The 27,247-nt window shown below is 38.6% G+C and overlaps 1 pseudogene; it reads right to left on the bottom strand.

Moving 5' to 3' along the window:
- LOC116893212 overlaps window positions 1-12,782 on the bottom strand; it is a 33,509-nt pseudogene extending 20,727 nt beyond the window's left edge.
- Window positions 12,783-27,247: the final 14,465 nt, after the last annotated feature.

Here is a 27,247-nt window from a genome sequence, read left to right as displayed (position 1 = left end):
TGGGCATTTTACCAAAAGCGATCTACAGGTTCAATGCAATCCCCATCAAAATACCAACCCAATTCTTCAACGAGTTAGACAGAACAATTTGCAAATTCATCTGGAATAACAAAAAACCCAGGATAGCTAAAACTCTCCTCAACAATAAAAGGACTTCCAGGATAATCACTATCCCTGAACTCCAGGAGTATTACAGAGCAATAGTGATAAAAACTGCATGGTATTGGTACAGAGACAGGCAGATAGAGCAGTGGAATAGAATTGAAGACCCAGAAATAAACCCACACACTTGATTTTTGACAAAGGATCCAAAACCATCCAGTGGGGAAAACAAAGCATTTTCAGCAAATGGTTCTGGTTCAACTGGAGGTCAGCATGTAGAAGAATACAGATCGATCCATTCTTTTCACTCTTACAAAGCTTAAGTCCAAGTGGATCAAGGACCTCCACATCAAACCAGATACATTCAAGCGAATAGAAGGAAAAGTGGGGAAGAATCTTTAACATATGGGCACTGGAGAAAATTTCCTGAACAAAACACCAATGGCTTATGCTCTAAGATCAAGAATCGACAAATGGGATCTCATAAAACTACAAAGCTTCTGTAAAGCACAGTACACTGTTAGGATAAATCGGCAACCAACAGATTGGGAAAAGATCTTTACCAATCCTACAACTTATATCCAAATTATACAAAGAACTCACAAAATTAGAGTGCAGGGAGCAAAATAACCCTATTAAAAAATGGGGTTCAATTCAGAGCCTGCCCCACATGTGGCCCATACATATGCAGCCACCAAACTAGATAAGATGGATGAAGCAAAGAAGTGCAGGCAAACAGGAACTGAATGTAGACTCTCCTGAGAGACACAGCCAGAATATGGCAAAAACATAGGTGAATGCCATCATTAACCCACTGAACTGAGAATGGGACCCCAGTTGAAGGAATCAGAGAAAGGACTGGAAGAGCTTGAAGGGGCTTGAGACCCCATATGTACAACAATGCTAACCAACCAGAGCTTCCAGGGACCAAGCCACTACCCAAAGACTATACATGGACTCACCCTGGGCTCCAACCTCATAGGTAGCAATGAATAACCTAGTAAGAGCACCAGTGGAAGGGGAAGCCCTTGGTCCTGCCAATACTGAACCCCCAGTGAACATGATTGTTGGGGGGAGGGTGGTAATGGGGGGAGGATGGGGAGGGGACACCCACAGAGAAGGGGACAGGAAGGTGTTAGGGGAATGTTGGCCTGGAAACCGGGAAAGTGAATAACATTTGAAATATAAATAAGAAATACCCAATTTAATAAATATGGGAAAAATATTTAAATGAGAATTAAACCATAGTTCTGCCCACATGCGTGTGACTTTGGGTGTGCGATGGTCTTCATATTTGTATTATTACCATTGCCATTATTAATTGGCAGGGCTTCCTCCAACTCTGGTTAGTGAAAAATAAGAAATTGGCATTCCTAAAGCAGCATGGGTAACATCCTTTCTATTTTCTATTTACCTATCTACTACTGTTAATGACCAATGTTTTATTATCTATTCTTGTATAGATTTTATTAAAGCCTGAAAAGCTATTATTATATAACATAGAGGTTAAAAATAGGCATATTTTAGTTGCTCTTGCTTCAAATTGTAACACTAAAGAATGAAAGTGTTAGCTCCCTTCCCTTTAGTTATCCTTTAACTCTCTATGTTCTTCCTGTCTCATCATTATAAACCTAAATACAAATCAAATTCATTTTAAGGGGGAAACTGTCTAGAGTAAAGAGTATTCCTCTCTTTCTCCTAAAACTCTGAAGAAACATAAGAGATTGACTTGTGAAATAATCTGATGAATATTCTATTAACAAGATTTGAAATAATTTTCATAATTTTAGAAAAAATTTACTCAACATACTGTTAAGTAATTAAATAGTATTATTAGAGTTTTTAAATTGATTGGACAGGAGGATGGTGTTGTTCCAGAGTAAGAGAGACAAAGCAGCATATTCGACTACATCTGTCAGTGAAGCCCACAAAACAAATCTTCTATTCCTACAGCATCCACTCAACATTCAAGCATAGAAAAGTGCTCCTAGATGCTTATTTTATCTTCACACTCAGAACCTTTAGCATCTTTGTCCAGACTCCAAACTCTCATTGTCCATCTGACCAAGCCCTCCCTCTGGGAGGGAGAAATAAGTTAGAAATTGCCACTGGCTACTGTCTTGTTCATGGAAAGTTATGCAAATGCTCATCTGTTCTTTTAAAGTTCTGAGAATCCTGTGGGAGCATCAGTCTCCTTGCCAGAATTCATAATTCTATAAGGATTTAAAGCCAGCATACACTGACTTACCTGGAGCTTAGAAGGAAGCTGGCAAGCAGGTATTACAATGTTTGAATGACTAGGAATGGTTTTAAAGTGACAAACCTCATGAGGAAACCTCTTTCTCTCTCAGGCCACTGCAAATGCCACAACCTCTTAAAGGAGCCACCCTCTCTATCAGGCAAGTCAAATTGATACTTTTAAATTATCCTTATCAAATGAGACCTGGAAGTATGAGAAAAAAAATGCCAAACTGTGTCCCACTGTTCTTTTCCCTCTCTTTCCCAAACTGATAGTAACATATTGGCTAGTTAAAATGTTCCTGAACTAAAGGTTAACTATTTGGTTATCAAATATGTGCTCCATTAAGTCAGTTCCTTTACTGTAGCCAAGAAATATATTGCTCTTCTTTGGGTAGAGCTTTTCAACCAGGAGTGTGAGGAAAAGTTTTGTTAGGAGAAACCTTTCTATTTGGGCACTGCTATTCCCCAGTGATGATAGAGAATTGTGGCCAGGAGAAAGCAGAATGTAACTGATTAGGGGTATCCACAAACATCTTGAGATTATCTCTTGGGGATAGAGGTTCATGAAGGATATACAAAGACATTGGTATTTAGTAGTAATAGAACAGTAAGAAAGAAATTTACAGTGTGATCTCTAAACGTAGGGCTGCTATGCTGCGGCATGCATCTGTCAGAAGAAAACTGTGTTCCTTTAGCCTCACCAGGATCTCCACAGTTTACACAGGTCATTTGTCCTCGTCTTGCACTGAAGATGTCTCTGCATGGTACACTGGCTCCTAAGACATTGCAAAGATTCAGCTCCCCCCTCTCCCTCCATACTCACCTCATGATCTCAATCAACAACCACACAACATATGCTAAAACTATCTTTATGAAGTAAATGTGGGGATTAGTGAGCATATATCAAAAAACCGGTATTTGTCCTTGTCTCTCTTGCTTTGGAACAACACCATCCTAATGCCCAATTAATTAAAAAATTAATAATACTGTTTAATTACACAAAGGGACATTTACGGTGTCTCTTCTAAGATTATGGAAATGATTTCAAATCTTGTTAATAGAATATTCATCAGACTATTTCACAAGTCTATCTCTTATGTTTCTGCATGTGAGTTTTAGGAGAAAGAGAGGAATACTCTCTACTCTAACCAATTTCTCTTTTCAAATGAATTTGATTTGTAGCTATTTTAGGTTTATAAATGATGAGAGAGGATAATCATAGAGTTAAAGGATAACTAAAGAGAAGGGAGCTAACACATTCATTTTTCAGCGTTAACTTTCTGAGGAAAGAATCACTAGAATATACCTATTTTTAAAACATTTCCTACTAAAATAATTTTGTCAGTTATAACATCCATGTTATATAATAGCTTCTCCAGGCCTTTTTTTTTTCAAAAAATCTATACAGAGATAGTTAATAAAACATCGGTCATTAAAAGTAGTAGATGGGTAAGGAGGAAATCTTCTGTTCTTGCTATTGACTTTTCTCAAGAAAGTGTAATGTGTGGGAATTATTCTATGGGACAGAAGCCATGAACAAGAAGGATCTGCTTAACTGGGGCCTTTGGATAATTTCCTTTTGCAAAAAGATCTTTTTATATAGGCTTTCTGTTGTGTAGCAGGTGATGTGGGTTGGGTTTCCTGGCTGAACTTTTCTTCCTTGACCCTTTGTGACTAGGAATACAAATTTGAGGAGTACATATAGCTACTCAGAGCACAATTGAAAAAGAATTAAAAAAAATGGTGTGTTAACTAAGAAAGAGTCATTTGGACACACAGCTTGACAGAAGAGGAGAACTAATAGAATGAGAGAAAAAGGTAGAAGACCTGTTCGTCTGGTAGCACTCTAGATAACAGTACAGCCTCTGTCAGGCCAGTTGCTCTATGCGAAGGTTTGCCTATTGCTGTGACGTTGAGAACCATCTTCATGACACATGGGAATCTCTAACTTATGATCAAGTGCACAGTCTGGATGTTGGGAAAGATTGCTGTCATGGATAATCACTCCATCTCATTCTTATATTACACTTTGGAAAAAGAAGGTCAGTCACTCTGCCTGCCACCTTCCTCCAGCATTTATGGATCCCTACCAGTTTGGAACACTACCTGAATGCTTTGTGAATCTTGAGAATTCTGACCTCCTTGTAGCATCTGCCTTCCCCATGCTGGGCTCTGAAAGATAGTGATTTAGCAGATACAGGACATCTTAAAAATTCACCTTTTCTTAACTTCAGCAGAAATCTTTCAACAGCATTTGGCAAAGACCTAGGAGCTCACCATCTTCATACTCACTTTTTCTATTCTGAATAGAACAGATTCCTCGGATATTTGCCTATCAGAGCTCTTGCCTATTAGACACCCCTTCCACCTCTCTTTCTTCTCTCTCTCTCTCTCTCTCTCTCTCTCTCTCTCATGTAGGTATGATAAATAACAGCAAAAAAATGAGTAGACACCCTAAACCATCCCAATTTAACATCATAGTGGAATTAAAAACACTGTGACCTTGGGGTTGGACACAGATAGAAGTGTATTCATTGCATATTTGACATCTATAAATTAGAAAAGTCTGGAGCTACTATCCTAGAGAATTGTGATTATTGAGATGATATATAAAGTACGTGGTGCAGATCCTGGGGCTTTAGAGGTAGTCAATGAGTATTAACAAATGTATACTTGACGTACTTGACATACAAGTGCATAATTCCCCTACTAATTCATAGGGGAAGCAGAGGTTTGTGGGCAGAAGCATAAATAACGAAGCTGAATCACACTTGGCTAAATCTCAACAGTGCCACTTAGCTGCTGCTTAACTTTATTGTGTCTCAGTTTCTTCATCAGTGGAACACAGGAAATTACAACTCATGGATATTATAAGCAGGATAAATTCTCCTTCCAGCAAGTATAATGACAGGTCAATGGGCTCATCATGGGGCTAAAGGCAGAGCAGCAGTTTCATAGTGAGGAACCTTTGAGGAGCATTGCAGAGCTCTCTCACATACAGTAAGTGATGACAGACAGAATGCCTGTCCATAGTCTAGAGCAGCAGTTCTTAAACTGTGGATCTCAACTTCTTTAGGGAAATCTTTATCAAATATTCTGCATATCACGTATTTACATTATGACTCCTAACAGTAGCAAAATTATAGTTATGAAATAGCAACTGAATAATTTCATGGTTAGGGTCACTACAACATGAAGAACTGTATTAAAGGTCACAACATTAGGAAGGTTGAAAACCCCTGGCCCAGAGCATTTTAAACATAGAAATCTACTAGAGCAATTCTAGAGTGTCTGCAGTAGTTCCGTGTGGAAAGAATAAAACCAAAAGGACGAGAATGGAAATTCTTCAACTCTCTTTTCTGCTGTAGGCAAAATGCATGAGCACTCATATGTCAGTGCTATGAAGGGAAGTGAGGATTGAGCTGTCCTCCATGAAAAGGAGAAGAGCAGAGACCACCTACCAAAAAGCTCTACCAGGCAAAGAATCCTCATTAGGAACAAGAAGCTATGGCTATGCCTGCAAGGGTCAAATGGTCAAAAGAGACTCAAAAGTTCAGCCAAGAAACCTATTATCAATACCAGAGAGCTGAGTACAGTAGAGATCCAGAATGATTTTTAAGACTCTCTCATAATTCTCTAAAGGAAAGCCAGCAGCAGATGACAGCCACTTTGACAGCATCAATGGACCAGAATGTAACAGGACTAGTTAAGTGATACATTTTTCTTTATCTTCTAAGTCTCTATTCCTTTTCTGCCAAGAAGAAGAAGCAGGATAAAAGGAAGAGGAAGAGATACAACACCAAAACCATGTGTTGCCTCCACCTTCTAGTCATAGAGTATAGCCTGCTCTTGAGAATACAATCCTGACTCACAATGGCTACCAATTTCCTATAGTACAAACAGCCCCAAAATGGTTGATTTTCAGGTACCAAGGAGACTACCCTACACTCTGAGTTACAGTTAACTGACTTGTGCTGAGACTCCTTCTCTCCATATCAGTACTACAGCTGAGCTATGGATCAGTCTTGATGTAAAGAGGAAGCAAGTAGAGGAAAAGGGATTGAAATAGAAGAGCAATGTGCATTGGGCAAGAGATGGGATTTTTTATTTAAAATCCAACAGGTATCTTTGTAACTGAAAATGTGGTCTGACCAACAATGGCCATTAGTTCTCAAAATTGGATCAAGAGAGACCAACGAAGATTTTACAAAGCAATAATAAGTAAATAAAGTCAATCTGCTAGTGTCTCTCTGTTTTCACACTGCTTAATTTTCAATTTTACATTTTAATGTCAAAGGCTCTCTCAAGCATTGTTCATAGAAAACATTTCAGAGAAAGAATGAATTTCCTGTGGATTATTTTAAGACAACCTCTACACATACATGTGTGAAAAAAAGAACCTGTACATTAGACATATTCTTTCAGGTTGGGTGAACTATCATAATGTAAGCTCATATAATTTATTTTAAAGAAAAACTTTAAAAAGATTGAGTGGTGTGATGTTTAAGTTACAGGGTAGAAATGAAGGTTATTCAGAGGAAGAATAGCATAAGAAGGCGACTGTCCTGAGGCTCGTTTGTTCCTTCTCAACATTGTGGGTGAACCAAGGGTCTCAAGCCCCTATACAAAGATATTTTCCTGCAAGATTTTAAACTGAGAGAAAGGATTGCTTTAAAATTGAACTTTTTGCAGTTAAATGACTTGTAAGTGTTAGAGTAGATCCTAACTCCAAAACATCGAGAACAGGGATTTTAATATATATCAATTGGTGTGTGCTATATCCCTAGTACATTTATACTAGATGTAAAATTTAATTTCCTCCTCTGTATGTTTGATTGGTGAAGAAAAATCTGAGGAAAGGATTTCTGAAGTCTATATGATCCACTATGCTCATAGCAGCTTTATTTATAATAGGCAGAAGCTGAAAAGAACCCAGATGTCCTTCAACAGAGGAATTGATACCGAAGGTGTGGTACATTTACAATGCAGTACTACTCAGCTATTAAAAACAATGAAATTCTTAGGCAAATGAATGCAACTAGAAAATAACATTCTGTGTGAGGTAAACCAATCACAAAATAACACACATGGTATGCACTCACTGATAAGCAGATATTAGCCCCAAAAATCTCAGAATACCCAAGATACAACTCACAAGCCACATGAAGTTCAAGAGGAAGGAAGACCAAAGTGCAGATGCTTCAGACCTTCTTAGAAGTGGGAACAAAATACTCAAGGGAGGAAATACAGAGACAAAGTGTGGAACAGTGACTGAAGGAAAGGCCATCCAGAGACTGCCACACATAGAGATCCATCTCATATTCAGTCACCGAACCCAGTTAGAGAAAGGACTGAGGTAGCTGAAGGGGTTTGCAATCCCATAAGAAGAGCACAATATCAACTAAGCAGACCCCCAGAGCTCCCAGGGATGAAACCACCATCCCAAGAGAACACCTATGGCTCCATCTGCCAGGCATCAGTGGGAGGACAGGCCCTTGGTCCTATCAAGGCTGGATATCCCAGTGTAGGGAAATATCAGGGTGGGAAGATGGGAGGGAGTGGGTGGGTAGGTGAGGGAGCACCCTCAAAGAAGCAAGAGGAGGGAGTGGGATAGTGGGTTTCTGGAGAGGAAATCAGAAAATGGGATAACATTTTAAAAGTAAATAAAAAGATGCAATTAAAAATATAAAAAAATAAATAAGAGCTCTTAAAAAAAGAAAACATTCTACAAATAATTTTGTTTTTATCTTGGGACAGATGGGAAAGAAACACTTGTTTGTGCTTGCACTGTGTTTTGCCGTTGTTGTTGCTGCTGTTGCTGTTGCCACTGCCTCTGCCTCTGCCTCTGCCTCTGCCTCTGCCTCTGCCTCTGTCTCTGCCTCTGCCTCTGCCTCTGCCTCTGCCTCTGCCTCTGCCTCTGCCTCTGCCTCTGCCTCTGCCCATGCTGACACTGCTCTTGCTGCTGCTTCTGTTTTAGACATTCTCATGTCACCCAGGCCAGATTCAACCTCATTAAGCAACTGATGGTGACCTGATCCTATTGCCTCTACCTCATGGTAGCTGTAATTACTTCTTCCCATTTTACTTTCCCACCACTCATTGTAAAACATGCCAGGAATGAACCTTCATGCACACTAAACAAGTGTTCTACAAGCCAGGCTATATTCTCATTTACCTGTACTATTTCTTATTAAAAGGGCACAAAAGCCCTAGCCAGAGGAAATTAAGCACAGATATAAAATGCCGAGTCCCTCCCACTTTACATTTATCTTTATTCTATTAGACTTAGCCCTCTTCTTGTCTTCCTCTATTGACATTGACTTTTCAGTCTCTCAAATCTTCCTTTACCTACAAGTCTCACAACTTTGACATTGGTAGTCTCAAGACCTGGTAAATTATAAAGTCTATTTTGTATTTTATCCCTTGAGCAGATAGAAAAACTTTTAAACTCGTTTGGTACTTGCTGTCTAGCTAATAATATATTTTAACTGGCAATAACATGATCTTTAAATTACACACATGAGAAACACGGGGTTCCCAAGAACATGTTGATAGGAAGATTATGGTAGCAATAGGCACTGGCATCATCAAGACAGAATATTTCCACTATTTTAGAATGATCCTTTTTGTGCCTTTCAAGCAAATAGCTATGCCTTCACAGAAAAATCCCATGGCTCTTAAATCTGGCAACATAATTGTTTTGCCTTCTTATGAATTTTACCTAATTAGAATTAGAAACACTCTCTCTTGTCTGCCTCTTTTGACTACCATGGTTATCAGTTGCTACCTTACACTATTTCTGAGTTGTGACTCCTTGTAAGACTATGCCATATTTTCCCATCCATTCATTATTAATAGGCAGTCAGGCTCTTTTAGGTTTCAGTGTGTATTAATATTTTTCATATCGGCATCCAGTTGTTCCAGTATTATTTGCTGGAACAATCAACTCTGCCTACATTAAATTACCTTGGCAACTTTGTTAGAGTCTGATTGTATAAATATGGGTCATATACATGTGATCTCCAATTACAATAATTGTATAGTGAGCCTTAAGTCAATTTCAGTTCTCCAACGTTATATGTCTTTTCCAAAAATTGGCTTGCCTATCCTAGATCATTTGTTCTTTTATAAAATTTGTAATATGTGGTTAACAATTAGTATTCAGAAACTTACATGGAGTTCCTGGTGACGCAGTTGCCTGTCTGAGGGTCTATTAAAGAGGACTTTTCATCTTTGCAACCCTAAGACCTCTGATTCTCATATAAAGCACATTGCTCCATTAGCTAGGGACTTTCTGAATAGTTTGTTAAGTGTTTTATGCTTTTCATTGTGGAGTATTTGTATATCTTTGACAAAATACTTCATGTATTTTATGCCGTACAAGTTAGATTGCTTTATCTAAATTCCATCTTCTTTTACTACTTTGTAAAAATGACTTTACTGCTTTTAGGGACTATATCTTTGCTAAATGCATTTATTATTTCTTGTACTTATTTTTAATGCCTTCAAATATTTTAATAAATGCAGGCACATTGCCTAACAATGTGCTTGCTTTTTCTTATAAGTTTATATCCCTAGTGTGAGTTATTTCACTGGAATTATCAGCTAAATGTTGAATTACCATAATAGCATTGGATCATATTTAAACTTTCTAATTTTAGATATTTTATCATTAATTGTTGTATTATCTGTAGGTTTCACATGCATGGCCTTCTTCTGGTCAAGGAGGCTCCCCGTAGTTCTTGTTTTATTGAGAGTTTTGAATACAATGAAGTACTAAGTGTTTAGCATATTTTTCACCTACATGGAAAAGCTCATACGTTTTGGTCTTATATTCTGTCTAAATACTGAATTAGAATAACTTATTTTAAAGGTTAAACAAAACCTGAATTAGCAGGATGATTATAGTTTCTTCCTAATGTGTTTCTATTTGATACATTGCTTACACCTTTAATAGAATTCACCAAAGAACATCTTCTACACTCTGGTTTTCTGTGTTATCAAGTGTAGAAACTGTACTTTGATTAATACAGGACAATTTTTGGAACTCTTATTCTGCCAGTTTTTTACAATTTGTTTTATATACTTTGCCAGTTTGATCATATGAATCCAACCTACTGACTCCTGATTGTCTGATCCTTGTACAGAATTATAAATGGTTCTTATGTTTCCATTTTTTGTGTGGTGATATGCATTCATTCTAGGTTTTCCTTGATTAATCAATTCCATTGCTGTGTGTGTGTGTGTGTGTGTGTGTGTGTGTGTGTGTGTGCGTGTGAGTGTGCCTGTGAGTGTGCGTGTGTTCACGAGCCTGTCCTGCAACTTATTACATAGACTTAGTTGACTTTGAACTCACTAAGGTTCATCTGCCTCTGCCTCTCTGCCTCTGCCCCTTTGTCCCCCTGTCCCTTTGTCCCCCTGCCCCTTTGCCCCTCTGCCCCTTTGTCCCTTTGCCCATCTGCCTCTGCCAATGCTTTTGACTCTGTCTTTGTTTGATTGTTGAGATTAAAATCATGTACCATGATGGCCGGCCAATTATCGATCCATTTAATCAGCTGTTGATTGTACATGTTACTATTTTCTGCTTGTTTTGTTCCTTTTCATCTTCATTAGTCTCCAGTTATATCTTTGGCATTTCTTTTCTGCACACATGTTCTGCTTAATTTTCCATTTGCATTCAACTACAGTTTTTCCCCTTTGGCAATGTTCAGTCTGCTATTCATGCATTTAATGATCTTTCTTTTAAAATTGAAATATTGCATATTGTACAATGGAAAAATTGTTTTATATGTCTGGCTTACTCTCTTCTGAAAAGTATTTCATACTTCACTCACATTTTCTATGTTTTTAAGTCCTTGAGTCTATTATGCGTAGCTGCCTTGAAATCTTTGTTTCCTCCTTTTAGGATCAGGATCAAATCAGTCTCCTGAGTTTTCCTCTTAATTTTCAGGTACATTTTCTTACTTCCCTCGTACAAAGTACCATTTTTCTGTTGTTTGCTGTGTCCACATTTGGTTGTCTTCCTTTAGCATGAGTCTTACATGAGAAAGTACATATGCTACTACTGATGGTTGAGTTCCATTCTGGCAAGGCTTGCTTTAGACTTTCTTAGAAAAGGAGGAGAACAGTTCTGCTCTTAAAGCATGGCTTCTGCAGTGGCTGAGGTGGAAGATCTGATGACAATTACTCCAGCACCATGAGATATACAGAATTCATTGTTTAGTTCCTAACACCTACCTGCCTCAGCTCCAGGACTGTTTCTCTATCAGAACTCACAGTGTTCTGTTGACAGGAGAAAAACCATCTTTTCTCCCTATAAGAAAAGACAATCAAGCCAAATACCCAGAGATCTTTGCCTATTTGGCTCAGAGAATTTCCTCATTGCATTCCAGAAGTGCTTCATATTCACATGAATACTGTTCTTTCATATTTGATGTGTTGACTCAATTTGGCATTTTAGACCAGAAGCCCTTCCCATCAAACACCAAGTCCTTATTTAATGCCATAATTGCCTTACCAAAATGTGTTGCTGTTGCATATAGCTTTTGCTACCCCACCTAACATCCAGGAATAGGGTGTCTTACCAGCCTCCATGCAGTTTTCCTTAAATCCATGAATAAAACCACAGACACACACAGTTGTTCAATTCCAATTTGGTTTTTTGGCACAGTTGTTGGGTGCTACTTAAATCCTGCCTGGGGAAGTGTGCCCTTACCAATACTCTTAGCTCCACACCTCTCCACCTGCCCTCAACTTTCTTGGTTACATCTAGTTCCAGCTAAGCACCCCTAGTTGTCTGCCTGTAGGAGCAGCCTCTGCAGCTACTCTGTCTGAGATCTCACATGGCTGGTCACTTTTTCTCCCTCAGAAGCATTATGAACTCTCCCTCTCCTCTTCTTGTGTCTGTCTGCTTGCGTTCAGGGACCCAGACTTGCCAACTATTCCTTCCACCAGCAGTTGGCCCGTGGCTTCTTTATTGACAAATCAAGAATGAATTGGAAAACAGGACCTTAGCATCAGAGCCACCCCCACATGTTGCTTAAGGTGTAATAACAGTAATACACACCAAAAAGCACCAAGAATGAAACATTAAACTCATTTTAACTTGCAAATAGGATACAAAATTAATAATTATATATGCATATACACTTTTAAGATTTAATATGTATATGCTGTGTTTACATAATTTATTCTTCCCTCAAAACATTTCCATGCCTCCCAACTACCTCTCAAATCTGTGGCATTTTCTTCTTAAATATGCTCAGTTCTGACCATTTCATATTAGGTAATCAATTAGCAGGCTTATCCCTGGGGAAGTCTGCGTCTCCCTCTCTCAGCAGTCATTAATTACCTGTAACCCTTCATATAGGAGTGTGGTTTTGTGAGGTACCTCTTATCCACACTGGCACGACAACTGCTGTTGTCATTATTTGGGTCATGTTTACACAACTATATCGTTGAGAGTTGATAGATGCAGCTTACCTTTCACACATAAAAGGCACAATCTTGCAAGTGTCATCTGGTACTTAAAACCCCTCCTCATTTTTCCCCAGTGTTCCTTGAGCCCTAGGTATAAGAGTTGTGTTGCAGATGTATGAATTAGGACTGGGTAGTACACAGTCAACAATTCTCTGCATTTTGATTACTTGTGACAAGTGGCACTAGGATATAAGTGCCACTACTGCACCGTTGGGAATAGCTTCACTTCTTGGTCATTGTTAGTGTTCGTGGGCATCATACATGAGTAGAACTACTTATTTCTTTTCTCTCTTAGCAGATTTCATGGCATGTTTTCATACAATAACAGCTAGTCCTCAGAGAAAAGTCTTTTAGGCCAGATTCAGCTCAATTTGAAGTGCATGGTATCTACAGCATAAGGAACTCACCTTGGAATTTTGGAAAGCATCCAAGAGCAACAGCAAAATCCTACATTGTATTATGGGTCTCCAGGATTCCCCTGACCAACAACTCAAAGGCAGATTCTTTTCATGCCTAATACTGGGCAGTTTCTTGATTTATTTTCCCTCCCTCTCCCCTCCCTTCTTCCTCTGCAGCTAAAACCCCTTTCCCATTTTTCCCATTATTTACATCATAAGCATTTATATCCTACCACTACGGTCTCTAAAGCTCTCCTCTTGTGATCATCATAATAACTTTTTATTTTTCTAGTGTCTGCAGTTACTCCAGGTTATATTCATACACCAGAAGGGTTGAAGTTAGGAACTACAGCTAACAGAGAGCATGTGGTAGTAGGCATTCTGAGTAAGAGTTGTGTCTTTTAATGTTGTGAGAAAAATGACTTAGTTGAAAAAATGTTACTTTTTATTAAATGAAAAGAGCATATATTTTCAATAGATAACCTTACACCTGAAATTCGGCTACATTACTTTTTAACAGGATGGCTTGTAGGGTTTATTTTTCCTCTCTTGAGACTTAGTGTCTTCATATGTCAAATGAAGAAACTACTTTTTCTTTATGGAGTCTTGTGTTTGGTGGAGCTCAATGAGAAACAAATGTAAAGTACTTAATTGAGCACAGGGAGGGTTTCATGGCTGAAAGTTCTTTCCCTTCTATATTCCACTGCTTTATAAAAGACACAGAAAGGGGAAATCCTGTGCTTCAAATGGTCAGGAGTTTCTGTTCTCAATAAAAAGTCACTGCTGTTCTCCGACTCCCAGGGTGTTTTAATATTTGTCTCATAAAATATTGTTGAGGTGATCACACTATCTGTCCAGTTACAGGACTGTGTATACTAAGTCTCTTCCTTTTGGGATTGCCCAGCAAGCTTATCCAAGTCCTATGACAAAAAGGCAACCAAGAAAACTTAGGAAAACAAGATAATTTTCTTCAATTGAAAACGGCCAGAAAAGTAGGTACACAATGTTTGAAATCTCGTGACAGAACACACTTAGTCTGGGATGTGGGACACTTCTATCACTGTGCTCTGAGAGCTCTACTCATGAAAGCCCAGGGAGATGACAGGAGGAGAATTGTGCAGGAATAGGGACTGTTTTAGGCAGTGCTTAGATCTTCCTATGAAGCAATTTCACCTTCATTTCTGAAATTGTAAATTTAGCTTAGAAATGGTGATTCATTATGTCCTTAAGTTTTAACTAAGTTTAAAGAAAAGGAAACCCTTCCTCCCTGCACCCCTTTTTTACTAGTTTTCTTTATAAATTACTTAACTCTATGCTCACTGGGTAGAGACCAGTGAGAGAAAAGAGGGTCACAGATATTTAGAAGTGAAAAGAGCCTTTCTGTACCAGCTGAGTGAACCAAGCTTGAATCATTGGAGAAACATGGATTGGATTGCCTTCCTATCAAGCAGTTATCCATTTTAGTTGCCTGTACTGATTGCTGCTTTACACATGAATTTTCTTATAAAGAGCATAAGCAATATTTCCAGATATCCAACAAGAAAGATTGTTACTGTAGAGATACAGGCCCACAATCAGTGGACAGAAAGAAGAAAAGCAGTAGATCTTGATTAGAATTTAAATTCTGGAACTGCACAACTGAAGGTTTCTGCTGACCTTAAAGCCTTCCTTCTCTCTCAGAATTATTACTATGATTAAATAGATAACCACTTTTTTGTTTAGAGGCTGCAAATAACTGCAGATATGAAAGATATCACTGACATCTTGAGCTAACAGGATAAATTTTTACATTAACAGCTGTATAAGGCTAGATGATTGGTCATAAGAAGTTATTTGAGACATGCCAGGTTTCATTTCCTATTGCTTGATGAAAAAAAAATTGTCCTGGTAAAAGCAACAGAAGGAAAAAGTTCAGTTATTCAGTTCACCACAGCAGCTTACAGTCCCTCCTGGAGGGGAATCAAGGTGGAAGGAATTTGAAATGTTTTGTCCTATCACATCCATAGCCAAGCCAAGAGAGCAATGAATGAATCAATGAAGGCATAGTAGTACTCTGTTCTCTGTACTCTTACAGTCCAGGCTGTTCAGATAATGTTGCTACTCCCGTGGAGAATGGGTCTTCCTACTTGAATTCACTCAATCAAGAAACTCTCACAGTCATACCCACACACCAACCTAATCAAGATAACTCTCCTAGAAACTTATTCCCAGGTGACCAAGTGATTTGTGTCAAGCTTGTAATTGCATATTCCATACATCCTTTGTTATGACAAGAGATAAAGGCAAGAACCAGACAGCTGCTCTTCTACCTGACCTGCCCCCAACCCACAGGATCAACAGATCATAGACTCCTCCTACAGCTTTATTGAGTTAATGAGGGTGTAGGAGGTGTCACAGTTAAAGTCCCCACTGTCTTCTCAAATGGCAGGAAAGGAAACCAGAAATAAAGGGTCAAGATAAAAATACAAACTGCCATTTTCCCACCATAGATATTTTTAATTAAAATATACCCCTTGGAGGAACAAAGGAGGAGGCAACATGATTATATTTTGGTTACATGACGAAAAACAAATTCCAACCCCAAACTACAAAAGTAAAGTGTCTGGCCTGTGATTCACATTGATTTAAATTTGAATCTAGGTAAAGGGCCATGTTCTGCAACCTTCTGAAAGCTAAGTAAAACATTCTTGTAAGACATTCCTCTGCCCCAGTTCATACATATACTAGATCATTGTTTGATAATCACAGCAACAATAATGGACAGAGCATCAGCAGTTTTGTCAGTTCTATGAACTCTAATTTCTTGAGCTGATAACAGGGACACCTGCACTCACAATAGTGTGTGCTATAAAAGAAACATCTGAGCTTAAGGGCCCAGAATTTTTATTATAGATATTAAGCATGCCTATCCTATGGTCCAAGGAATGTCTATTTCCTTGTACTTATTTTGCAAAGATTAAGCATGCCCAAATTAGGCTCCTATCTTCTAAAGCTGTCTTCAGAACAGCCGTCTGGGAAATGACAGCCTACTATAAACACAACCAGTGGTTCTGCTCACAGTATCAAAAGGATCACAAAACCCATGGGATTCTCCCCGGAAAATCTGCTATATACTAGATGTGATTAAAAATCAAGAAACCTATGCTAGCGAAACTCCCAGGAATCTGTGATGGTTACCTTAGCTATGACTCTTAACAATGGAGGATATGAAGCCTGAACCAGCTGTCTCCTGTAACAAGTTAAGATTTCCAGTGGAAGGATTGGGACACCAACCCAACCACAAAACATTTGATCTACAACTTTCCCTCTCTAAAAGATATGCAGGGATAAAAACAGAGCAGAAATTGAGGGAGTGACCAACCAATGACTGGTTTTGTTGGCACTCAGGCATATACATGGACAGCTAAAAGTGACTTCATGACGATCAAGCTTCTTTACAGCCAGCTTTCAGGGACCTGGCGACAAGATTCGTCATCTCTAGCAGCCCAAGAGGTGATAGCATTGCTCCTGTCCCTTTGTACATGTTCCATGGCCCCTGATGCATGTCCCCTCATACATGTGTCATGGCCTGATAAAAATCCCCATCACCCTGCACACCCTCCCCAACCCCTCTTCTTTCCTCCTTCTCCCAAAAGCTGTTTCTGTTTCTCTCTCCCAATAAACCTCCCACATGAGACCTACTGTGTGCTGTGATTTGTTTGGGACTTGCATCTTACTTCAAACAGATTTAGTTTGAGGACAATTCCATGAGAGGAACCCACCCCTGACACTGTTAATGATATTCTGCTGTAATTACAGACAGGAGCTTAACATAACAGCCATCCAAGTGGCTTCCCCCAGCAACTGATGGAGAAACAGATGCAGAGACCCACAGACAAACATTAGGCAGGAAAGAGGAAGAATTGCAGGAGGCAGAGGGGTCAAGGACACCACAAAAAGCTACATAATCAACTACATGGACCCATAGGAACTCACAAAAACTGAACCAACAACCAAGGAGTATATATGGAACTGACCTAGATCCTCCCCCACATATGGAACAGTTGTATAGCTTGTTCTTCATGTGAGACGCCTAACAGTGGGACTAGGGGTATCTCTGACTCGGTTGCCTGCCCTTTCCCCCTACTGGGCTGCCTTCTCTAGCCTCAATAGAACATACAACTTGGCAAGTGGTTATGCCAAGGCTTGATATCTATCAGAGAGGTCACATTTTCTGAAGAGAAATGGAGAAGGCGTATGTGGAGTGAAGGGAAAGTGGAGGAGGAGGAACTAGAAGAAGGGGAGGGAGGAGAAAATGCCATCAGGGTGTAAATAATTACTGAGTACATGTTGTGGGCTTCTTTCCCTATGTCATATAGGTAACAGCAACATTTTTATCCCAAGGATAAAATATAATAAACGGTTTCTCATTCTTAGCTTACACTGCCTATTACAACAATGAAGGTTTTAGTAGCTTAATGCAAGGATAAAAGAAGTATGTTCTTGTAAATTCCTTCAAATTTACTCCTAACCCACAAGCATTTAGATTGACTAGGAGACATATCATAGCTCTTCTCAACTCTGTAAATTGCCACTCAACTTCACTAAGCATCATTTTCTTCATCTAAACCCTGTCTACCTTATCAGAATGTGGTATCATTTAAATGGAATAACTGTATGATAAACAGTGTTTGACACAGTGGTGGGCACTCAGTAAATGGCAATTGCCCCAGTCAACTGTTTCAAGGAAACCGGAAAAATTTCAAATTCTCCAACACTCATTTTGGACCCATGATATCCTATCAAAAAAAAATGGCTAGAAGATAAGTCATGGCCCTGGGACTCTAAATGTATCCAGATGCCAAAACTAAGACTAGTATATCAATAAACCCATGCTATGTTTCACTGAAGGAAAAAAAGCCTTAAAATTATATGGCAGCCCCCTAAGATCTAAAATCTCTAGAACCCTGTAACAGAGCAGTAATAACAGATGTATAAGACATTTAAGCCATATCCCTCAGCCTATGCACAATGTTCCAGGAAACTGAATTTTTATAACCTCATAATTTTTTATTAAATTTATTTATTCACTTTACAACCCCAACAGCCCTTCCTCTCCTCCCAGTACTGCCTCATGTAAGTCCCCAACCTATTCCCCTTAGAAGGGAAAGTCTACCTCAGGGAATCTCCACACCTCTTCATTCCACCCCCACCTCCCCAATCTCCTAACTCCTCAGCCCCAGCCCCCCAATCTCCCACTCTGCACATCTATTTGCTGCCTGAGTAGGCACAGCCTCTCCCACTGAGGCCAGACAAGACTGTCCATTAAGGGGTGCAGGATCCACAGCCAGGCAGGTAGGTAACAGGCTCAGGGACAGCCCCTGCTCCAGTTGTTGGGGGGACCCACATGAAGACCAAGCTGCTCATTTGCTACATATGTGAAGGGGGCCTATGTCCAGCCCATACTCACTCTTTGACTGATTAATCAATCACTGGGAGCCCTTAAGGGTCCAGGTTATTTGACTCTATTGGCCTTCCTATAGAGTCCATGTCCTTTTCCAGTCGCTCAATTCTTCCCAATTTTTCCATAAGACTCCCAGAGCTTCATAACCTCAGAATTTTAAACATTCTTAGAATACCAAGGGAACCTTCCCCACACTCTTGCCCATTAATTTGGAGTCCTTGACATTACTTCCTCTTATCTTCCTCACTCACTGACTGTATCCATTTTACTCCCATCTCTCCATTCCTTTTTCTTTTTGATCTAATCATTCTTTGTTTAGTTGGGTTTTTTTATGAAGTGATTATTTCTATGCACTACAAAACACAGTAGTAACATTAAGAAGCGATACAAATGTTCAAGCTATGATTCAGGGACACGAATACTACCAATTTAGTTGGGATTACAAAGATTATCATGTATCAATGTTTTAAAAGACAGAAGTAAAAATGTACAACCATTCAACTCACACAAAACACATACACATGCAACAAAATGCTCAGCTTTTATTAGCAAAAGTGTCACTACTATAAACCTAGGTGTCCAATATGGGTACATGAAATGCATACACTACTGTACACAGGCACCATCTGCAGTTTATAAAGTGGCCTGAATAGCAGATGTACTGTGGGCTGATAAACTTTGTAGTGCTTGTAGAGTTGGTTGTTATGACAAAGAACTGATGGTAAGCGATCCCTGACTGCGACTGTCACATTCAGGCAGGAACAAGACAGTAATACTGAAGAACGGCAAATATTTCTGTTGTCCTTAGACACAAGGCTCAGATTTAATGTGACAAAGTAAAGTCTGTTTTCTGAAATTAATGATATAGTAGACTGCTAATGACAAGAATCACCTTCCCTTGACCAGATGGCTACTGCTCATTGCATTAATATGCCCACGTGTAGCCTCTCTATCACGGAGACCTTTCTAACACCCTTCGTCCTAGATTCCGGAAGATCCTGGGCAAATTGCCCATAAGTAGATGCAAATTGTTTTGCTTCCAATTATGTCTTTGCTTTATAAGCGATGGACCCATCAATAAACAGTGTGGTGCTGACAGTTCTAAGCGTCACATGGAGTGGGACTCTCAGGCGTTGATAAACAGTGCCAAGGAAAAGAGAAGGTGCCCCTTTTATACAGCCTCATCATGTTCCCTCTTCCGACTCCAATCCTGGTTTAGTAGGACTTTATCACACACCAAGGAAAAGCCCCTGGGACACAATATAGTGATTTCCAGTATTTTGTTGTTGTTCTTGTTCACTTTGCATTTTATTTTTCCCGTTTATGTTCTATTTTTTTATTTTTAATCACTTATGTTTTGAGATTATAATACAGTTATATAACTTCCCTCTTTCCTTTCTTCCCTTAGACCCCTATAAGCCAGTCCTTACTGCCTTTCAATTTTGTGTCTTATTAATTGTTTATTTCCATTAAAATACTGTACTACATTATTATTAATATTAAATGCTAAGGAGATTGAGCATGTTAACTTTTATATTCATCTAATCCTAAACCAGACTTTTTTCTACTTATCCTTTTATTACTTGATATTTTCATTCTCAGTAAGAAACACAAGACCCCCACCCTCAATTTGTTGTTATTTGACCCATAAAAGGCTTTTACCTACATGGTTCTAGATTACAAACATTGCCATATTCATAGAACTGTCACAAACATTAATGATCTTTCTTTAGTTACTTGAACAGAATAAAGCTCTAGAAGTTTTCTATAATGCATTGTAATATGCCATCCTTCCTAATACACTAGACTTCAACAATAATTGGAGGAGTTAAAAGTACAATCCGAATACCCATCAAGCGAAATTTCAAGTAGACCACATGAGGTGGTATTGAAATAAATAATTTGACTACACATACTATATAAAATACAGAAGTGTGTAAGTCATAATACCTTGTAGAAACTAAGCAACTTAAAGAAAAAGAAATGGATTAAATAATCACCTTTTCTTAGGTATTTTATATGAAATCTTTTCTATATTAGCTCATTTAGTCCTCAAACAAAACTTTATAATATACGTTTTATCATCTAATTTTGACGTTAATTAAACTGAGGCTACAACAATTTCCACAATCATTTAATAACTACTATCTGCTGTTCCCCTCTACTTTATTACACACTGTGCATTAAAACATGGAAGACATTTTCACATATATTTTCTGTGATTGGATTTTTCCATCAACCCAACAAGGTAGCTAAATATAGTCCCCATTTGGCCAAATAAAAGCCTGAGGTCCATAGCTAGCAAGTAAATCAAAAAGATCTGGTGAGTCCAGTGTCCAATAATAAATAATGAAAAAAAAAAGGTTATGGAGTATTGAAGGAGTATTGCTCAGGTCCACAAGGCCTTTTTCACCTTCACTCTCGCCATTCCATGAAAGTTTATTGAACCCTATTTCTCATTTGTTCATTGGGAATTTAGCCCCAAAGTCAAGATTAGTGTTACTTTCTGTGAACCTCATGCATTTCAGACATAGACGCAGAGAACCAGCTGGAATGATTTACCTTCAGTCTCTCTCACTGGAATACAGACCTACCCTTAGCATAGACTTTAATGCCAAAAGATGAAAGTAAAATTAGTTTGTAGGAGGAAGCAGCAATGTTTAAAAGTGACAGAGCAGAGAAAGCTTTGACAGAATGAGTCAGATATAGGAGGATACACCCAACTCTTACAGGAACAGACAGGAAAGAGGCTCCTTAAGACTAGCACAGAGCGAGGTAGGGCTGGAGGACATTTCAGTGAGTTCATCTGAGTTCAGATAATGTAGTAGAGTTCAGATGAGTTCAGTTCCGTGCAGTTTGGTGCAGCTCAGTTGAATGCAGTGGAGTTCAGTTGAGTTTTTGCAGTTCCACTCAGTTCCATTCAGTTCGTGCAGTCTGTGCAGTTAGCACAGTTCAGTTTATGGATTTCGGAGGCAGTTTTTCCAAGTAGAACAATTTGGTAAGGAACCAAGAGAAGCCAGTTTGAATCGGACAGAATGAAGAATTTCGAGCCAGAACAACTGAGTTGAACTAGCCAGTCAGAACTAGAAAGGGTGAGTCTATTCAGCAGTAAGCCTCTAAGACCACAATTACATAGGACAACCATCCTATAGAAAGTTGTAGAGGAGAAAATCACCTTGGATGATCTCTTGAAGAAGTGTCAGCTCTCTGATAAAAATTACTTTTACACAATACCAAATCACCAATTCAGAAACATATACATACAAGCACCATTATACATTATACTGATCAGGTCTCATTTATAGACATAGGAATACATACATATATGTGCTCACAATTAAAGAAAATTCAAAAAAAGAGGTCAAGAATTTGAGAAAGAACAAGGGAATAAAGTTAAGGACAGGGAATAAGAAAATGATCTAATTATAATATATATTTATATATTGTGATATATGTTATGTATATATTACACACTATAACATATACAATTTAAATGCTTACCTTCTATGTATGCTAGATATTTCCCCTTGCCTTCCAGGACACCTCTCTATCTTATACTTCCTCAGAGAGGATAACTTGCATTGATTTCATTAAGGGATCTCTCTGGCTTTCTACTGAATTCTGATTAGTAGAAAGAGAAGTAGCAATGTCATTACACACTAGGTAATCCCATCCACAAATGCCAAGACTCCCTACTCTACTTAGTTCCAAAGGATGAACTAGTTTCTTGCCAATTTTTACTTGACTGCACTAACTATGAGTTGTACTTTATACTCAACATTTTTGTTAATAGTTTCCACTTAAACACCAACTTACATATGCTTTTCTTTTCTTTTGACTTTGACTAATACACATCTACCTATGGCCCAAAGAAACATTGCTACAACCGACTCCCCATACTTGGAAGGAGCTGTTTGATTCAGTCTTCTGAAATACTGTTAGTAGAATCCATCCCTCATTATACACTCACGACACAGTTGTTAACTCTCTAGCATGTACAGCAAGAAGGAGCACAAACAACATAAAAAGACTAGCATGACTTCACGTTCCTACTGGGGTATGTAAATACAGGGGTATATAGAGATTCCTGTAGAAACCTCCAGCCTCAGACTGAAATGATCAATATGCACTGAGAATGTTTAATAAGCAGTGATTAATAATAGGAGACCTAAGGGCTGATAAGCTGTCTCAAAGGCCTCTTCAAAACAATATGCCCAAGTTCCCAATATAGTCCCTTTTGAAGCACTCTTACTTATTGAAGTAAGACCCCAGTCTGTCTCTCTCTCATTCTAAGTGAATCACATTTCATGGTTATGTCCTAAAATATTTCTAGAACTTAACCAACTTTTTAAAATTTTCTTTCAATCATCTAGCAACACAAACTATAATCATTTACTTGAATTACAATCTCCTTATACTCACCCAACACCTTTCCCTGCCAATGTGTGCTACTGTCACCAAAGTAGTCGCCTTAAGACAGTTTAAGCTACCCTCCAAAGGCTTTCCTGTGGCTTCAAATTAAGGCATGAGTCATCCAGGCTTATTGTGGAGTAGTTGTTTACCATCTTTCTGGTTCTGACTCAGGACAACTTAACCCATGTTCCCGGATGGTACTTTCTCTCTTTGCTCTGATAACTTAGCTTCCCCTAGCCTCAACTAAGTATCCATGGCCTCTCCCAATATAGGACCATAGTGCACACTCAGTTTCCTTTATGTATAAAACTCTTGCTCCCTCTCCTATGTCCCTCTTTCCTTTACTTGTTCTGCAAGAGTTAAGCCTCAAAGTGTGTAGACATCTTGAACCAAGTTTGATTGCTTTCTGTGCTCATAAAACATGGAGTCCCTTTCATGGTACAATTTTAGCTTTGTCTAAATTCTAAGGGAATAATCTAAGATACCACAATGTCGTTAAACTAATCATTGCACATAAATTTTTTAAAACATTAAACTTTTAGAAACATGAAAATAGGCAGTACATCATGTTCTGCTAATCAGTGTATTTTCAGTTCATATCTCAATGCCTAACATGAACAATGAGCTCAACCATTTATCAAATATGGAAGCAAACTGCCGGGGGTTGGGGGAGGATGACAATGACTTCTCCAGATGAATAGAAGGTTCCCACTGAGCAACAAAACACTTCATTTTGAGACATTTCTTAACATGTCACGATGTTCTGTCTTCTTGAAATAAAATGGAAATACTGAAGACTCCAGGTTAATATTAAGAATCCTAGTTACTGTTTCTGCAATTGTACTTTCTCCTGCTGCTGGCTCTCACTTTCCCTGCTCTTCAAATTCCTCAGCCTGCATGTCACAGATTTCTACTCCATGCCTTTGAGGTGTTGGTATCCTTCCTGGCTGCTGTCAACGTTCTGGCCTCTAAAAGCCTCATTGGTGTTTTCTGCATTGTTACTTTGAGTTTCCTGCAGACTGGGAAACTAAATAGATAACAAAGCTTATTGTACTTGGTGTGAAGTCTTATTGGCGTGTTGCAAGTGAGCCCCAGAGGATTGCTCTAAGCAAAAGAAAAGTCGCTTCCTGTGCTTTCTGAATACTAAGCCCCCACCACACCCCACCCGACTTCCCCTCTGCTTACTGTATTGCTTCTTTCTTTTCTTTCCTTTTTTCTTCATGTTTTTCATTTGTCAAAACCTATCTGCCTTTCATGGACTGGCCAAATATCAACTATTCCGTTTCTCCTTTGAATAACAAACTCACCAAAATAATGGGCCTATATCTTTAAGACTTAACACTTTTGATTGTTTTCACTCTGGGTCAATTTCTTTGCATAAATAGGCTTTACTCTAAAAAGATTAAAGACAAACATCAAGAGGTTGTTTTATGGACTAGGGATGTATATCAATTGGTATTTTCCTAACACCCATGAAGCCTTGGGTTTGATCCCCAATATCACATAATTATACATTTAAAATAGTACTCACTTAAAATCTCAGCACTTGGGTGGTAGAAGCAGATGGATCTGAAATTTAAAGTCAGCCTAGGTAAATTAGAGTTTGAGGTCAGTCTGGTGTGCATCAGAACCTGTCTCAAAAGAAAAGACAAAAAATTAAATTGTTTTAAAGTCTGTGGCACAGTCAACAGACTACAGCCCACACACGATGACAATGATCTGGTTCCCTGCTTACTAGCAAGATCTTCTGTTAACTTAAACTCACTTAGACTAATATTAATTAATTTCAACTTGGGATAAAGGAAACAGTGGAGAGTCAAACTCTCAATTACATACCAGAGTTGTGCTGGTGATGGATCAAAATCAAAGCAAACGCCGTGCTCATTTTGGGAATTCCAAAAACACATAGGGAAAATGAGAGAGCAGTGGCTCTCGGTCTCATGTTAAATTTCTGGTTTTAGACCTTTCGACTTGATTGCTGGCTTTCATAAAAAATAAGAAAAAAATGAAAAAAAAAAAGTTTGAAAAGAAAAATTTTTTACAAACTGAAAATCATGTTCAGAATTTGAGAATAAAACCGTGAGTGTGTGTGTGTGTGTGTGTGTGTGTGTGTGTGTGTGTGTGTATAAAATCTACAATTTATTTAGCCTTGTAAAACCAACTAAAGCAACCTTGGCTGTATCAAGAAATTTACCCCATTTGATACAAATATAATATTAATGACTGGTCAGACAAAACTGACATCATTGCCTGTTACAGATTTTTAAAGTCTACAATTTTCCACATGCTATAAAGGGTCAAAACTCACCATGTATTCAAAGCTGGAAGATATTTTATTGATCTGAAAAGACCAGCAGTTACCCAGTTGGCTGACCTGAAAAAATAGGTAGGGTAATCGGGGACTCAGAATAGGAATCCCCTGCTTTCTTGCATTTGTGAACTAACTAGAAGCCATATGGTGACTCTAAATATAATCTACTGAAGGTAATTTTCTACCCAGGTACATTTTAAAGCTGCTTTCTACCCAAAGTGCTTATTTGGCTCTGTTTTAGAATGGGCTTGGAAATCAGAGAGCTTTAAGAAACTACCTTTGTAACAGGCAACATGAGGCATTAGCAGTAATAAAGGGTGACACTGTGGCCTTAGGGTGAAGAGCCAGGAGCTGTGGGCACCACTCTCACCCTGTCACTCACAAGCTACCCTGTGACCTCTCTAGTTCAGAGTGTATTTATTTTGAAACATGTTCTGACATAAAGATATTTCTAATTTATTACAAGAATCTTTGCCTGGTAAAAATTTTCTGAACCCACTCTTATGTTTCTCGTGCTGTTGGATATTCAAGAAGATAGTGGACAGCAAGGTAAACTGCAGTCTTAAATCATATCACTAAATCTGAAGTTCAAAGAAATATATAAGCTCACGAAGCCCTGGGTTCTATTCGTAAAATGGACATAATATAAAGTTGCTGAAGTGATTTAATGATGTGTTTCTAAACCCAGCATGGTAGATCACACTTGTAATTCCTGCACCCATGAGGATGAGAAGAGAAGATCAAAAGGAAATCAAGAGTAAGGACAGGAACCATGGTTCTGTAATTAAGAACATTGGCTGCTTTTTCAAAGGTCCTAGGTTCAATCCCCAGCACCAACATGGAGGTTCACAGCTTATCTATAACTCAATCTGAGAGGATCCAATATCCTTTTCTGCCCTCTACAAGTAATGCATGTTTATAATACACAAACTTATACGTAAAGCACTCACACGCACAAATATAATAAAAAGATTTTAAGACCAGCTTGAACTAAGAATAAAATTCTGCCTTAAAACAACAACAATAAAAATGGCTATTTAAATTATTTCAATAAACCTACTAAGTCCTACTCGGTGCCCTCAATAATATTACAGTTCACTGGCCATCTGGGAGGCAGCAATGGTTCTTAAACATTCATATAAATCAAGGAAAATTACCTGGAGATGTTTAAAATTAAGGATGAGCCCCAGGGTGCCTTTCTAGTATGTCCTTGTAGACTCTATTGATCTCAGACCACATTCTATCAAAAGGTCATGGACGAACATGTTTAAGACAACACACTAATTCAGTCACGTTCAGATACCATGGGATAACTCTTCTTTCTATTCTTTATCACATGACTAAAGTCTATCCTCTCTCCGGGACCAGTGTGACTCAGTTCATAAACCAGTCTTGGCACACCACCTCCTTCCGTTTCACGCTTGGCAACAGTCTGATGATTCTAAAGTATGGCTCTGTAGGCACCAGCATCTGACGCATAAAGGATGCCCTTGACAAGAAAGGCTCTTGCTTTCTACTCTTAAAGAATCCTAGGTCATTTAGTCAGGAAAATAGGAGGAGGTGAGTGGCAAAACTAGACTAGGTTTTTAAGATGTTCCTAAATGACTAATGTGATAAATTTGTTTAGTACAGAGTACTGTGGAGTGGTTCTCAGTCATAATCAACTGCAGAGTTTAAACAGTGGAGGGTCTCCAAGTTTAAGCCAGGTTTAAAAAAATGAAGTCAGTTGAAACTCAACTGCTATTTCTAAAATGTTCCAAATTTGAAAACAACACAACAAGATGAAACATAATGTTGAGGATAGGAAACCTGTTGGATTGACTGGATCTCTGGTGTTGCAAGCTGAAGGGTTCTGAAGAT

Source organism: Rattus rattus, chromosome 2 (assembly GCF_011064425.1).
Source record: "Rattus rattus isolate New Zealand chromosome 2, Rrattus_CSIRO_v1, whole genome shotgun sequence".
NCBI classification, from domain to species: domain Eukaryota; kingdom Metazoa; phylum Chordata; class Mammalia; order Rodentia; family Muridae; genus Rattus; species Rattus rattus.
This window is presented reverse-complemented; position numbering and strand designations above follow the sequence as displayed.